Source organism: Balaenoptera musculus, chromosome 16 (assembly GCF_009873245.2).
Source record: "Balaenoptera musculus isolate JJ_BM4_2016_0621 chromosome 16, mBalMus1.pri.v3, whole genome shotgun sequence".
Taxonomy (NCBI): domain Eukaryota; kingdom Metazoa; phylum Chordata; class Mammalia; order Artiodactyla; family Balaenopteridae; genus Balaenoptera; species Balaenoptera musculus.
The window spans coordinates 18054792-18071513 of record NC_045800.1 but is presented as its reverse complement, the minus strand read 5'-3'; the positions used below and the strand labels follow the sequence as shown (position 1 = coordinate 18071513).

The window sequence follows — 16722 nt, the reverse complement described above, 5'->3', positions numbered from 1 at the left end:
GTGGGAGCTCAATAAAATAAGATAAAAGAACAACTCCTAATGTGGTTTCTCAAACATAGATATCATCTGATCCAACAGCTCTCAGCTGGGGGTGATTTTGCTCCCCAGGGGACATTTGGAAATGTCTGGAGAAATGCTTTGTTGTCACAAAAGGAGAGGAGTGCCACTGGTATCCAGTGGGTAGAGGCCAGGGTGCTGTTAACCATCCTACAATGCACAGGACAGCACCACAACAAAGAATTATGACCCATAATGTGCCGAGGTCGAGAAATTCTGATCTAATCCAGCATGTTTCACGAGGAAGCCATGACCCAGAGAGATAAGGAGACTTGCCCAGGTTCATACATCAACAACTGGTTGATGACATCCCCTGAAGCCTTCTACACCGGTTCTTGCCAGACCTCAAGGCTAGCCAGCCAGAAGGCTGCCTGCCATAAGAGGGATGGGTTCAGTGGGAAGGAAAGACCATGTTGGCATAATGGCCCAGGCAAACCAAACACAATTCCACAGGTTCAAAAGGACCAAGACTGTTGCTCTTCAGTCTGGATCATCCCCTGAATAAGCAGCCAAGGGAGGTTCTGGAACTAGGAGACCAAGACTCAGAACACAGAGTGCTCACCTAGAGGCCTTTGCTGCCACCAGCTTCACACTCCCACTCCTTCCTTTCCTTAGGGTTGCAAACCAAACACAAGGATCAAGTCAAAGAAAGAATTTTCTTTTAATAATTAAATAGGCAAGCTAAAAATATTAATGATTGGGTGGTCATATTAGGTCAAGTAGATATTGCCAGAAACTGATTCTCTCTAAAACATATTAGTCCTTTGCATTGCCATTGTTGCCACCAACAATTTTTGGGCCTCTTATGTGCCAAGAGATGTGTTGGGTCCCAGGGGAGAGATGGGCAGAAGGAGAAGAGGTGTCCACTAACATCACACATAAGTTATATCCTTGACCCCAAGAAGTATTCAGTCCAAACATGAGGGTCTCCTTTGCAACCGCCATCACAGAGCAAAGCCAACATTGCAAAATGGGTAAAACAAAACCCTCCTTACAGCTAAATGAAGGTAAAACAAAACCCTCATTTATCCTATTTTATTGAGCTCCCACTATGTGTTGTGCACTGTATTAGGTTTTACAGCCTAAATCATACTAAGCCCAGTATGATTCACTCATTTTAAACAACTTTTAACACAAACACTCAACTTCAGCCCAAGAATTTGGACTTTACCACTTGTGTCATCGGGATTTGGTTTGCCTGGGGGACATTTTCTTCCATCCATCAAGCTTCATGGGGGACTTCCAATGCCCTAGATCACACCTAGAATGACAGGGTAACCAGACGCAATATGGACTTCACTTAACCAGAGGAGATGCTTTGACCCCGAGGTCCCCTAACCTGAGAAGGTAAACAGAGGGCTCCCAAAAGGCTACCCTGAGCCAGGTACTGGCATCTTTTCCAGCAGTCTCTAAGCTGCCTCTCAGTGGAAGCTGGAGATCTCAGTTAACACAACTCTGAAGATGGACTTTTATCTTGAAATTTCAATGAAAAATTAAACATCCTGATAACACTGAGTTCTAATGGCTTTTATTTCCATTGCAACTGCTTTCTGAGACAGATAATTCCCCTTTAGATTTTCATGAGTTTGGCCCAGAAATCGGATATTCAAGGCATTAAACATACAGGAGCCTGGGATGCCAAGAAAACAGTAGTGTCTATTTAAGGATTTGGCTGCCACAGGCAGCTAAATGTCTTGGGGAAGTGAGTGGAATTTGAATATATCAGCTCTGCCACTCTGCTGCAGGCTGGAAAATCAGATACTAAGAAAGACACCCCAAGGGCTCCTGCTTGGGTCTGGACATGGGTGCTAATTTCAGGGATGAGCAGCTTGATGGGCAATGATTCCCAGACCTTGAGCTATCACTTTTTTATTCTGCCCAGTCATAATACTAAAATTAAACTCAACAGAAATTGACAATCCACAAACAACATCATTTAATAAAGAAAGAATGTTTTAACAACCCAACAAGCAGGATGGACAGACTCTCAGAACAAGGGGAAGTTTCTCAAATTGAATACCCATAGCCATCTTAAAGACGTGCTACTTTGTCCTTAGTTCTTATGTCACCAGAGACTGGAAAAACCTCATAGACCAGCACCTATCTGCAGTGTGGAATCTGGGTACTGTGAGTAGCCACTGGAGTTGTGTGGAGAAGAATTAGACTCGAGACCCAGGTTGAACGGAGAAGATATTCCAGGCCAAGGATAAGGAGGGGTGAGGGGTAGAAATGGGGGCACAGAAGTTGCCCTGAGAATAAACCACTGCTCTATGGAGGCACCCTCCACGCGGTAATGCTGCGGTACATTGCTTGTTTAATTACCCGTCTCTTCCACTGGGCTTTAAGTTCCTTGAGAGTAGTGTCTGTACCTTGTTGCCCTGAGTCACAGAGCTAATTAGACGTGGTGGTGTAGCAAGTGGGCATTCGAAGGAGCAATGGCAAAGCACAAGGGACACACAGTGCTGCTTCCAGGACCCATACGATCTGAGGATGAGAAGGCACATTTTCTATCACCTAATCATGCATGCAGTTTCTGCCTGGTGTAGTGGGAGGGGGCGCCACCTCCATCCTACCTGGCAGGCTCACCCTGAGCATCAGCCCACAAGATAATTAAAGTGCGCCCCAAGGGGAGCTTGCTGGGAGTTAGGACTGTTGCTGCCCCAGGAAGGTACCGGGGGACCACTGAGCCAAGGCTCAGCTCTGCTGCCTACGTCTGAGCAGCTGTCTGAGCAGCGGCAGGGCTGAGGGTGTGGAAAAGCCAGCCTCCTGCTTGCTGCTTGATCCTCCCGTCTCCCCACTGCCGAGTCCGAGGAGAGTTCTCAGTCCCAGGGTTTTCACTTTTCCCAGGCCCTCGTTCCTCAGAGTCACTTTCTGGAACTGACTCAAAGAAAACATCACCGACACAGTTACCAGGAGACACCAGGGTTCAGTTCCACAGCAAGTACCCCTTCCCTGCAGAGAAAGTCCAGCCCACAGGGAAATGGATGTTGCTTTCTTTCAAGACTCATTTTGGGTGTCTTTTTTTTTTTTTTTTTTTTTTTTTTTGAGCCAATCTGATTTTTGGCAGGATGTTGAAGCACAACAGACAGAGCCAGCCTCAGCTAAACATCCTGCCAACCGGGCACTGGGTGCAGGCCAAATGCAAGGCTCACCGAGCAAGCGCGCTGAGGCAAGGGGAGGACACGGGGTGGGGAGAGGACTCAGGAGCCCAGGAGTGATGATGGAGTGTTTTCATTAGCCAGCTCAGTGTGACAACCAGAGCCCCATTAAACATCTGAAATGCAGCTCGGCAGCTGGAGAACTGAGCTCCACCTTGGTGGGATTAGCAAGGCTGCGGGTTCTGGGAACTGAATGGTGAGAGTGAATTTCCCATTGCAAATATCCTGCCATTTTCCTCTTACGACCTATTGGGGAGAAATTGCTTTGGGGTACTACTCGCTATTCAAAGTCTTGTTGGAAATGGTCTTGTGTAGTGTATTATTTATGGCATGGCATCTCTGTTCCTTTCTCACCATCCAATCCTCTGTGACTCTCCCACCAAACAGAGGATTTTAAATCCTGAATTCAGGGGAAGACAGTTATGTGCCTTGGGGTATCAATCCTACTGCCTGTCTTCCCACCATGACTGCTCCCTTCAGGCATCACTGGCTAAAACACTGATGACCCTAGGAGGTCCTACTAAGCCTTACTGTGGCCAGCAAGCAACAGGTGGGGGCTGGCTAGCAGACAGCTGAAGGCAAAAGAGTGAGGCCCCAGCTAAGGAAGAGGAGACGGAGGGAGAATTGATATGCCTCCGAGGGTCACGGGGACAGGGTCCCCCACGGGGAAGGTGGGGGAGAATTGAAAATGCTGACATTGTCCTTTCAGGAGCCTGAGACTGACCATTTCCTTTCATCACTCTCTGCAGGTTTAACCTCCCCATCACCTCCCAGAACTTCTGGCTTTGTCTGGAAAAAATGCTAACCAGCTCCTTACAAGAGCCGTCACTGAAGCCCCGGCCAGAAGGCTCACAAAAGACTCTGTGTACAGTGCGAAAGGAATACGGTGCTCCTGGGAGGCTGAGTGGGTGAGGACGGGGGCAGCCTTGGGCACACTCATGGGCAGCCAGAGAAGATGATGGGCCCACCCCCAAATCCTCGGCTCCCTGCTCTCCTCCCAGCCTGCTTGCACGTGGAATTTCACCACCAGAGATGACCGCCCCAAGGTGGGTTAGTCGTCCAGGACGGACGTGTAGGAAACTGGGGGAGAAAGACACAGAGAGCCTGTTTTCTGGCCCCTCCCACTCCAGCGTCCCTGGGAAGGAGTTAGGGATTTTCATCTGATAGAAATGATCCCAGGGGAGTGAGGATACTGGGCTCCAGCGGGGGAGTAGGAAGAAGGCGCTGGAGAAAAGGGATTCTAGGAGACAGAATCGGCCAATTCTTCCTCCTGCCCTCCCTGAGTTTGGGCCCAGCCTCTCTCCAGCAGTGGAGGCAGCTGGGTAGAAGAGCACTGGACAGGGAGTCAGGAGGCTCCCGTTTGGTCTGGCTCCATCCTGCTGTGGGTCAAGGAGTCATAAAACACCAGAGAGGGCTTCCCTGGTGGCGCAGTGGTTAAGAATCCGCCTGCCAATGCAGGGGACACGGGTTTGAGCCCTGATCCGGGAAGATCCCACATGCCGCGGAGCAACTAAGCCCATGTGCCACAACTACTGAGCTCACACACCACAACTACTGAAGCCTGCGTGCCTAGAGCCCGTGCTCCGCAACAAGAGAAGCCACCGCAATGGGAAGCCCGCACACAAGAGCAGCCCACGCTCGCTGCAACTAGAGAAAGCCCATGTGCAGCAACGAAGACCCAACGCAGCCAAAAATAAGTAAATAAATAAATTTATTAAAAAAAAAAAAAAAAAAAAAACACCAGAGAGCAGCGACACAGTCTTAGGAATCATTCAGTTCTTCAAAGAGGGCTTTCTTGACTAGCTTTCCACCCCCATCCAGATCAGGTCCTTTGTTCTTTTTCTCACCACAGATGGGGATGACCTATTTATTTGTGTGATTTTTTTACTGCCTATCACCCCCCACCCCATTTAACTGTAACCTCCAGGAGGGCAGGGAGCTTTCTCTGCCTCATTCTCCACTATATCCCAACGTCTTGCGCACAGTAGGCACACACCGCTATTTATTGAAAGCAGAATCTCTATTCGCAAAGTGACTCCATGAGAGAAGTATTATACCTATTTCACAGATGAGGAAATTGGGGCTTAGACAATTTAAATAACAAGTTGAAAAAGCAAACTTCAGCAATGGATCTGAATGACCCTTCCCCCATGCTGCACTACTCTTCTAACCAAGATTGGCAGACTAGGGAGATTCCCTTAACCTGCGGGCCTTGGCTTAGGTTTTGGGGGCTGTGATGTTCTAGAACCAGATGCCCAGGACATCTGGGAGAGAGGAGGAGCAGGAGAAGGATCGCTCTAAAACAGAGGACAGCTCAGAGCCGGTGTCCCCGGGCAGTTGCCCGGTCTTGCCAAGCCAGGTGCTAGATCAGGGTCCAGGAAGCATAACTCCGTGTACTAGGCTTATCCTCTACCTCTTGATATTTCCCTTAAAATTATGAGGGGGAAGCAGGATTCACTTTGATGAACTTCTCAGGCCAATTACTCTGAAGAGTCTCAAGAAATCCAATAGGGCCTCAGTAGAGAAAACTCCTTGGGAACCACGAAGCAGTCAGCAAGAAGGACGATCTTCCGTCCTGTGGAGCAGTTTTGTGAGACCAAGCCTTGATAGCATCCTGCTGCAGCTAACAAAGCAGGCACAATCCGGATACAAACACTCAAGAATTAAGACAACACAGATGGAAACATTTGGAGATTAAGACAGCCACCAAGACTAGAGAAAGGAAATGCGGTTGGCATGGCTATTTCTTAACCTAAAATGCATAGGGAAAAATCAGTTTTAAGAATAGCCATGTAGCATAAAAGTATTCTTTTCCAGTTAATGCCAAAATAAAATCGTTTTTCTTATTTTTGTATCATATCCTCCCCTCCTCAACCACCTCCAGCTAAACGTAACAATTAGAGAGGACGGAATCTATACTTTCATCTCCCTTTCACCTTCATTCCAAGTGATGAAGTCCCTGCTGGCACCACAAGGAGCCCAGCTTTCATCCGTAGCAAGGAAGTCCTTTGACATCAAGCTCTGTCTGCCCACCTCAAGCTCAAAAAACACCACCGAGGTGGGACTCTAATGAAGATGAGAATGGACGAGTCACATCAGGTGCAGATCCCAGACAAAGTGGGAGACAAATTCTCCTAAGCAAGGAGCTTGGTCCCACTCTTCCTTCTCTGATGCCAACAGCACGAGCATTGGTACCACCAAGCAGGGCTTTGAGGATCAGACTTGACAACGTTTCAAGCTGAAGCAACTGGATTTCTCATAAAGTGTGCAGAACCCTCTCAGGACTTTGGGGTTCTGAGCCAGCGGGAAGGATGACAAGGAGACCAAGGGGGCAGCTAGACCTGGGGAAGGATTTCATGGGGGCAAAACACGCAGACCCGAACGATACCTCACGATCGCGCTTACACCGCTATCCAGCTGCAGACAGCTCATTCCTTGGCTCTGCCTTTCTGTAGAATTCCAAGATTCTGAGTTCTCTTTCCTTCCACTTCCTTCCTCCACTTTCTCTGCCTTTCCTGTTTTCCATTTTACTGCCCCAGCCCTTTCCCCATCCCCTTTTCTAATGTCTTGACATCTTAAGAAATTAGACCAACATCCCCAGAAAAAAAATTTTTTTAATACCTGTATCCTTGACTTTGTGCTGTTTGAGGAATTATTTCCAACCAGTTGATTAGCAAAGCTGATGGAGACTCTGGAGAAAACAGCCCCAGCCTGAGTGTGGGGATGAATGAAAATCTCTTCGGGGTGCTTGTTTGTATGGCCAAAGACTGAAGGACTTTGGGTGCTCGGTAGTAACCTCAGAAAAAGTCCCCAGGCAGCAGCAACTCTCCCAGCACAGTTTCGAAACACCACAGGAGGAGGAAGCCCTCTTTAATCAAATAATAACCAGTCAGAGATAAGGCCTTCTAGGCCGAGCTCAGCCAGCCAATCACACGCTTCCTCCTGACCGCAAAGGCAAACAGACCCGGGGCTGAGTCTGAGTTTCAGGGCTTGTTATAATTTAATGATGCTGCCGCTGGTGTCTTCTTGGCTTTGCCTGGCGGGATTTTCTGACTAGGAAGTGAAACCCCAAGCTCAGGAACCTAATTGTCAGTGGAGGCGCCTGGCCCAGGGGCTGCAGCTGAGGGCCCTGAGTGATCACGTGGCACCCAGCTCCCTGCACAGGTGCTTCCACGTCACCAGGAGGACCCTTGTTGCTGCTGGGAAGCAGGCTTGGGTCAGCAGGGGGTGAGCATATTTGACACCAGCTGTGCAACTCATTGACTGTGACCCTGAAGAGGTGGTGGAGACCCCAGTGACTCACCCTCACATATTAGAGATGCTTCACATGCATTTCCTAGGGGGCCTTGATTAGCAGTGACTTTGAGCTTTTCTTTATTCTTCAGCCTTCCCAATCACCCTCCCCTTCCAATGCTATCAGTGCTCCATTAGGCCACAGAGGTATCATAAAGAGGGTGGGTTCTGGAAGCATAGCAGGCCTGGGAGTGAATAATGACCCTCCATCTCTCCAGCCCTGAACACGCCTCTTAGCCCCTTCCTCATTGCCGCAAGGATTAAATGGGAGAACTCTGCCACGTCCCCGTGAGGTTCTTACGGGCCCTGAGGAGGTGTAAACAAACCCTTAAGAGGTATTGATATATTAGAGGTCAATATCTAAAGGAACTTAAGGAGAACCCCTTTGTTAGGTGAATAACACTAAGCATCAGCAGAATCCATTTTAGGGCATTTCATCACCCCTGCCCGTTAGCAGTCATTCCTACTCCCCGTACCCCAAACTCCCCATCAGCCATTCACTCAACAATATTTATTTGGCGTCTCTCACTGGGGGAGCACCAAGGTGAGTTCCCCAGCCTCACGAAACAATGTTACAGCACAGGAGGCAGGAGTTTACTAGAGTCCTCAGTGCATGGAGCCAACGGCAGGACAGTGAAGGGGGCTTTGTCACGGAGGATTTGGTCCCGTCCAAAGGGGACAAGGGAGAAACCAGCAACGGCGCATGGGAAATGGACTCAAGTCGGGGGGCCAAGTGCAGCCAAACTTTCCCCAAGGGAACTCCCTACGGGTATCAGACCAGGGGATAAAAGAGGAAAAGCAGAGTTGTATCGCCACTCCTTTTAAAAAAATATATAACAGCCTCATGGACATTAATTCCCATACCATACAATTCTCCCATTTAAAGTACACCATTCAATGATTTCTAGTATATTCACACAGCTGTACAGAATGAATTTTAGAACATTTCATCACCCCAAAAAGAAACTCCTTCTCATTAGCAGTCATTCCCCATCCCCTGCCCTCCACTCCCACCTCTGCCAGCTCTTGGCAACCACCAATCTACTTTGTCTCCCATGATTTGCCTATTCTGGACATTTCACATAAATGGAATCATACACTATTTGACTTTTGTGACTGGCTTCTTTCACTTGCCATAATGCTTTCAAGGTTCACTTCATTGCTTTTTATTGCTGAATAATATTCCATTGTAAGAATATACAACAATTTGTTTTTCCATTCATCCATTGATGGACCTTTGGATTGTTTCCACTTTTTTGCTGTTACAAATAATGCTGCTATGGACATTCTCCGCTCCCTTTTATCCACAAATTCACAATCTCATAGCAGGGAAATAAGAAGGAAGCAAAGCAGGTGAGAGAAGTAGCTCTTGAAGGACATCTCTCTAGCCAGAAGAGAGAATAGCACAACAGTAGCTGAGCATGATATTCGCACAAATTTTCACAACACATAAAGCACTGTCATACATTCCCTCTCGTGTAATCCTCCCCTCAAGCCTAGGGATGAGGGAGGTATCCTTTTTATTGCCATTTTAAAGATAAGATCATAAAGAATAAGGAAGTTTGGGTAACTTGCCAAAAGTCACCCAGCCAAGAACTGAGCCAGAATTAAGTTCTACCTTCTTTGTACTGCAGATCTTCACACACAAAACGGGCTTTATTCTTCTCTTACATACTCAGACTTGGCTTCCAGGAAGCGTAGTCCAAGGGAAAAAAAATGAGGAAGAAGAAAGAAAGAAAAAGAGATTTGGCATTATTTATGGAGAAAGCGGCAATTAGGCCAACAAATAGTTGTTACTGTCTGCATTTTAAAAATTTGTACTTAAGGCTCAGAAAGATTAAATATCTTATAAGGCACAGAGCTAGTGAGCCAGCCATTGCCGAGTTAAAGGCAGCTAGGTGATTCCCAAACACAGGCTAGATCACCTTGCTTTCCTCCTAACATCTAACCAAGAGCAGTAACATGGCTCTTCAGATGGAAGGAAGGGTAACTTTGGAGGGGGCACTGCAGGTGAGGGTGGGCCTGGGTGAAGAAGATGCCGTCCACAGCATGGGGTGTGGAAGGGGATAAGGGAACGTGCGAGTCTGAAGATGCAGAGACAGCTATGAAGAGAAGACCAGGAGGAAAAAAACAGAGGACGTGGGGAGAGTCCAGCTGAAAGGCTGGCCAAGTTCCCAGCTTGTCCCGTGGCCAGGAATGTTTCATCCAAACCCTTGCGGTCACTTGACAAACAATATGAACAGATGTTCTGAGTGGGATGGTGTGGGAAAGATATCAACCAGGGACAGAGCTAGAGAATCCATCCAGCTTCTCTATCACCTGTCCAGCCCCAACCAAAGAGCACAGTCCTGCACCACGGGAGAGGGATCCTCCCAGAAGCCGGAGGGCAAAGATCTCCATGGGGGGAGACGAGGCCAAGCAGGCCAGGTGAGCACAGGAGATGGGCACGGACACAGCTCGCCTCCCAGGTGGAGATTCCAGGGCAAAGTACTTCTTACCTGGGAGTAGGGATCACAGCGTGAACAGCAGGGGTGCGGGCATGCCGGTGGTCTGGAACCAGCCGGGTGTCTCATGGCTCTGGATCTTGATTCATTGCTCCAAGACCTTGCCAACTTTATCTGGTTTCCTTGGGCCCGTTACTTGTAGAATTCAGCACACAGCAGGCAAAACACTGTCAGAAAAATTCAGTTAGAAAATCTCTCTAAGTTTAGGAAGCAGACCCAAGCTAGTCCCAGGCTCCTCAAAAGTCTGAGCCATCTATAAGATCCACTTCTGGAAAATGAAAGGCTATCTTTAGATCTCCTTCTGCATCAGAGCACCAGGGATTACTGGGCACCAGGATACAGAACGAGGCAAGCACTTATCAGTACGTTCATCTCAGTGGAAAAAAATACAATATTTATTGGCACCTACCAGATAGGTGGCCAGGTCCCAGATAGATGCTTTCCCTGTCACATTTTCTCTTCACAAAAACCTGTAGGATAGGAATACTTATACCCATTTCACAGGATGAAAGAGTAGAGCTCAGAGAGCTTAACCAGCTCGCTTGAGGTCACACAGTTAATATGTGGCAGAGCAGGAACTTGAGGCTAAGATCATCTGACTCCAAAGCCCATGACATTTCTGTTATTTCATGTTACCACTTTTTTCTTAGATTCATTTTTTCTGTTTCTGACAAGCTGCCACTTATTCCCATTCTTCCTTCAGTGATTTTTCTAGCACTCCCAAAATCATTTGTGTGCATGTGTGCATATATAACATGTATGCATCTAGGTTCGTGCTCATACATATTTGTGAGAATACATATCTGTTTACATATACTCACATGTATGCCTCCTTGCTTTTAGGTATGTGTGTTCTGTTGCCTTCAGAGAAGGGTATAAGTGCCGATACTTTTAACTTCCTTGAGGCTGTGTAAAAGTCTGTCCTGAGATGGTTGATGGCACCTATTGTGTGTCAGCTACTGAGCAGAGAATTTGTCTCCTGTGACCAGGGTTATTTCCCTACTGCAGGCATCTTCTGAGGACCTGGTCCTGGGATGGGGCTTTCCTAAGTGTCCCTGAACTGGATGCTCAGGCTTAAGATTCTCAAAAATAGAATTTTCAACAAGTAAGAGGAGATCAGAGAATTCTGGCCCAAACCTAGAACCAGCAAAAGGCAAATGCTGGTCCACTTTGGAATGGTTCTACCTGCTTTCCAAAGTCCTCTCATATTTATTTTCATCGTGACAAACCTTTCAGAGCCAGCAATCGTCAACTCCATTTCACATAAAGGGATTAAAACTCCAGCAATCTTGCTTGGATATGACGCTCCTGACTTCTGCACCACCATTAGCTGTGTGGTCTTGGGCAGGTCCCTTAAGCACTCCACCCTTCTACTCATCTTTATTTGTTTATTTATTTTTGGCCTGCATGGCGCGGCTTGCGAAATCTTAGTTTCCCAACCAGGGATCAAACCTGGGCCCACAGCAGTGAAAGTGCAGAGTCCTTACCACTGGACCACCAGAGAATTCCCCTATCTCCTCGTCCTTAAAACAGAAGTGCTCCATAGGGTTGCTCTAAACATTGGCTGTGTTAAGATATGTAAACTCTTAGAACAGAGTGCGGCACGTGCCAAGCTCACAATAAATGTTGGCAATATACCCTCTCAGTCCCGGTGTCCACTGGAGGCGCCCAACAACTCTGCCGCCCACAGAGCTTCAAGCCCTGGCTCCCCGCTTCTCAAGACAATCCATCTACTAGTAGTCGGTCCAGGCGGCTCCTTCTGAAGGCTTTTTGTTCACACAAGCGAGTGTGCACTATGATCTTAGCCTCTTCTCGTTTCAACAGTTGATCGTTGAATATTCAAGGCAATCCTGCCTTGAATATGAACTTTCAGTGCCTCCTCAGTGTGTCTGTGTACTGGGATTAGGTCCCTGAAACCACAGACTCTGGAGCCAGATGGCCTGTCTTCAAACCGCAGCTCTGCCACTTATAGGCTATGTGACCATGGTCACATCACTCTACCTTTTTGTGCCTTAGCTTTCTCATCTGTAAAATGGGGATAATAATGGTGCTCATAGGGTCATTGTGAGGATCAAATGAGTTAACTTACGTAAAGTTCTAAAAACAGCTCCTGGATGGGACTTCCCTGATGGTCCAGTGAATAAGACTCCATGCTCCCAGTGCAGGAGGCCTGGGTTCCATCCCTGGTCTGGGAACTAGATCCCGCATGCATGCCGCGACTAAGGAGTCTGCATGCCACAACCAAGATCCCGAGTGCCGCAACTAAGACCCAATAAAACCAAAAAAAAACCAAACAAACCCCAAAACAAAAAACCAGCTCCTGGTATATTAAAGTCTATATTAGTATTATCATCATGACTCATTTTTGCTACAGATTTTTTAAAATTTTAATTACGGTAGAATACATATAGCATAACATTTATCATTATTACTATTTAAAAAAAATTTTATTGACATATAGTTGATGCACAATATTACATAAGTTATAGGTATACCATATATAATTCACAATTTATAGTTATTATAAAATATTGGCTATATTCCCTGCATTGTATAATATATCCTTATAGCTTATTTTAAACATAATAGTTTGTACCTCTTAATCCCCTACCCTTATATTGCCCCTCCCCCTTTCCCTTCATCATCATCATTTTTTGGTGTATTTGTTTTTTGGGGTTTTTTTGTTGTTGTTTGTTTTTTTACATCTTTGTTGGAGTATAATCGCTTTACAATATTGTGTTAGTTTCTGCTGTATAACAAAGTGAATCAGCTATATGTATACATATATCCCCATATCCCCTCCCTCTTGCATCTCCCTCCCACACCCCCCCCATCCCACCCCTCTAGGTGGTCACAAAGCACCGAGCTGATCTCCCTGTGCTATGCGGCTGCTTCCCACTAGCTATCTATTCTACATTTGGTAGTGTATATATGTCCATGCCACTCTCTCACTTCATCCCAGCTTACCTTTCCCCCCACTGTGTCCTCAAGTCCGTTCTCTACATCTGTGTCTTTATTCCTGCCCTGCCACTTGGTTCATCAGTACTGTTTTTCTAGATTCCATATATATGTGTTAGCATCCGGTATTTGTTTTTCTCTTTCTGACTTACTTCACTCTGTATGACAGATTCTAGGTCCATCCACCTCACTACAAATAACTCAATTTCATTCCTTTTTTATGGCTGAGTAATATTCCATTGTATATATGTGCCACATCTTCTTTATCCATGCATCTGTCAATGGACATTTAGGTTGCTTCCATGTCCTGGCTATTGTAAATAGAGCTGCAATGAACATTGTGGTACACGACTCTTTTTGAATTTTGGTTTTCTCAGGGTATATGCCCAGTAGTGGGATTGCTGGGTCCTATAGTAATTCTATTTTTAGTTTTTTAAGGAACCTCCATAGTGGTCTCCATAGTTGCTGTATCAATTTACATTCCCACCAACAGTGCAGGAGGGTTCCCTTTTCTCCACACCCTCTCCAGCATTTATCATCATCATCATTTTTAAGTGTACAGTTCGGTGGCATTAAGTACAAACATCACCACCATCCCTCCACGGAACATCTTCCATCTTGAAGAATTCAAACTCGGTACCCATTAAACAACAGCTCATTTCGCCTCCTCCCAGGCCCTAGAAACCACTGTGCTACTTTCTGTCTCTGTGAGTTTGACTACTCTAGGTACCTCTTGTAAGTGGAATCATACAGTATTTGTTCTTCTGTAACTGGCTTATTTCCCTTAGCATTAATGTCTTCAAGGTGCGTTCATGTTGTAGCCTGTGTCAGAATTTCCTTCCTTTTTTAGGCTGTACAATACTGTATGTATATACCACATTGTGTTTATACATTCACCCATCCATGGACACGTGGATTGCTTCCATCTTTTGGCTGTTGTGAATAATGCTGCTATGAACACGGGTGTACAATATCTCACTGAGTCCCTGCTTTCAATTCTTCTGGGTATATACCCAGAAGTGGAATTGCTGGATCATGTCATAATTCTATGTTTAATTTTTTGAGGAACTGCCATACTGTTTTCCATAGCAGCTGTACCATTTTACATTCCCACTAACAGCGTTCGAGGGTTCCAATTTCTCTACGTTCTCCCAAACACTTGTTATTTTCTGGGATTTTTTGTTTGTCTGTTTTGTTTTGTTTTGTTTTCATAGTAGCCATCCTGATGGGTGAGAGACGGTATCTCACTGTGGTTTTGATTTGCATTGTCCTAATGATTAGCGATGCTGGGCATCTTTTCATGTGCTTATTGGCCATTTGTACATCTTCTTTGCAGAAATGTCTATTCAAGCCCTTTGCCCATTTTATTTTTTATTTTATTTTTTTTTTTAAATAAATTTATTTATTTATTTTTGGCTGCGTTGGGTCTTCGTTGCTGCGCACGGGCTTTCTCCAGTTGCAGCGAGCAGGGGTTACTCTTCGTTGCAGTACGTGAGCTTTGCAGTGGCTTCATTGCAGTGGCTTCTCTTGTTGCAGGGCACGGGCTCTAGGCGCGTGGGCCTCTGTAGTTGTGGCGCACGGGCTTAGTTGCTCCGCGGCATGTGGGATCTTCCCGGACCAGGGCTCGAACATGTGTCCCCTGCATTGGCAGGAGGATTCTTAACCACTGCACCACCAGGGAAGCCCCTTTTGCCCATTTTAAAATCAGGTTGTTTGTTTTCTTGTTGTTGAGTTTTCATCATGATTCCTAAGCACTGACCCCTGTAATTTATATCATTTGGAGCTTGGTATCATTCAGAAAATAAAAATTGCTCATTTTCCAAATGGCTTACAAGGAAAAAACCAACTGAAAATTGCTGACAGAAAATAAAAGGAAAGGCCAAGCTATTGAATTCAGTGCCTTTTCTTCTTTGTACTTGTATAAACCCTGAGACACAAGGGCATTAGCATGAAATAGTGTTTGCTACCAGAATAAAAACACTTCCTGCTGCTGAATAATTGTCTGGGGAATTTTATATGAATGGCCAGTACTCCGAGGGAATTAATACAGATCTTGAGACATAAAGACCATTAGTAATAATATGAACTGATAAGACTGACAAAATTCAACTCAAAAGGTCAGTAATTGGAAATTATAAAAGCTACCACATCACCAAGTCAAAAGTGTATAAAAAAAGGTGCAAGACCTGTGTGTGTGCAAGACAGATGTTATATGTTTGTGTGATGTTACGTGTAGATTGTGTAAGAAAGAAAGAATATATGTGTAAGTGTTAAAAAATTCAAGTAATGTAATTTAATTCTATTCAAAAGAAGAATAATTGGGCAATTCAAGAATTGGGATTCTGTTTGGTCCTTTGTTACCAAGACTAATTACTTAAGTAAGCATTTCTCCCTTGATATAGATCCTGAACATATGAAAATGTCACTGCATTTCATGGAAGAAAACCAAATTCACTAAATATCATTTCCCGTGCAAAGTGTTCTATGAAAGCAGAACTAACACACACAACTAATATGTTTCTTAGTTTTTCTAATTAGACTGGAAATTCTGGGGTCAGAAATCATGCTTTGGGGTTCTTTTATTTTCCTCCACATTACCTAGCAATGATCATACACATTATATATAATAAGAGCATGACTGTGGTTAGCTACTAGACTAAGCACTCTATATAAAACTCTAACAGCCCTGCAAGATAGATATCATTATGCCCATTTGACAGATAAGAAAATTGAGGTTAGGAAATTTAAATGTGTGATACCAGTATTGTGGATATGTTTTAAAAGAAGAACAGCATCCTTATTCTTCAGAGATATATACTAAAATATTCACCAGTGAAATTATATGACGTTGCGGATTTGCTCCAAAATAATACAAGATGGTAGAGCTAGATGAGGCTAAAGGTGAAACAATATTTGCTGTGAGCCGATAATTGTTGAAGCTGGTTGATGTGTGTGTTCATGGTCTATTATATGATTTGTTATTCTATTTTTTCATGTTTTTTCTATTTTTTTTTTTATGATGAATGGAAAGAAAAGACTTCCTACTACCACATCGTGCTTTACAGAGCTTAACAGGTATATGGTAATGAAGCGAATGCCTTTGCCATTGTTGTGCCTCACCATGGATATTAGCAGGACTTCTGTCGTTAGGAGCCCCCCCACAAAGTCACACATACTTCTACAGGTTTGTTTTTTTGAAATGACTCATCAGACTACAAGGCCCTTCAATATTGTAAGCTTGTTGATGACCCACATAATTACTGTTCCTGGCATGGAACCTCATGGTTAGTAGGTACTTGGTGAATGTCGAATGGATGGAGGCATCACGTGGGCATGAGGAAGGCTGAAATGATGCAGAACACCTGGCACACACACCTATCATATTACCTAATGGGAGCATCCCAAGCTCTCCTCCAGGGATCCCTCTTTGAACCACCAGCACACATCGCTCCCCACAACTTCAAACTGCTCCATCACTCTCCTGTTATTATTTACCTTTGCCATTATTTAACACACATTCCCTCACTCAGGTGTGCAAGTTTGGTCTTCCCAGCTAGATCATGAGCTCCCTGGGGGATGGGAACAATGTTCCTCCGATCTCTGTAGCCTCCAGGCCGATCATGGAACCTGACACAGGGTGTGCAGGCAAACATTGCATGTCGTGGCAGCCACAGAGGTGCGCAGCTCACCTTCACCTTCAAGAGAACCTGCTGCAGGAGCACGGTTGACTGACAGCCTCTAGGTGCGCCCCT

At 45.5% G+C, this 16722-nt stretch overlaps 1 protein-coding gene across 3 annotated transcripts in view; it reads right to left on the bottom strand.

The window, feature by feature from the left end:
* The window catches only part of GPAM (glycerol-3-phosphate acyltransferase, mitochondrial), a 68627-nt gene extending 61564 nt beyond the window's left edge, over positions 1-7063 (bottom strand). For 2 of the 3 annotated variants that reach the window (XM_036827737.1, XM_036827740.1), the window contains exons 1-2: positions 6837-7062; positions 2427-2541 (exon numbers count right to left, since the gene is read on the bottom strand). The gene's annotated coding sequence lies outside the window, so the exon portion shown is untranslated. Of the gene's footprint in view, positions 1-2426; positions 2542-6836 lie in introns of all 3 variants that reach the window. The other variant, XM_036827747.1, reaches the window with a different exon arrangement.
* Positions 7064-16722: the final 9659 nt, after the last annotated feature.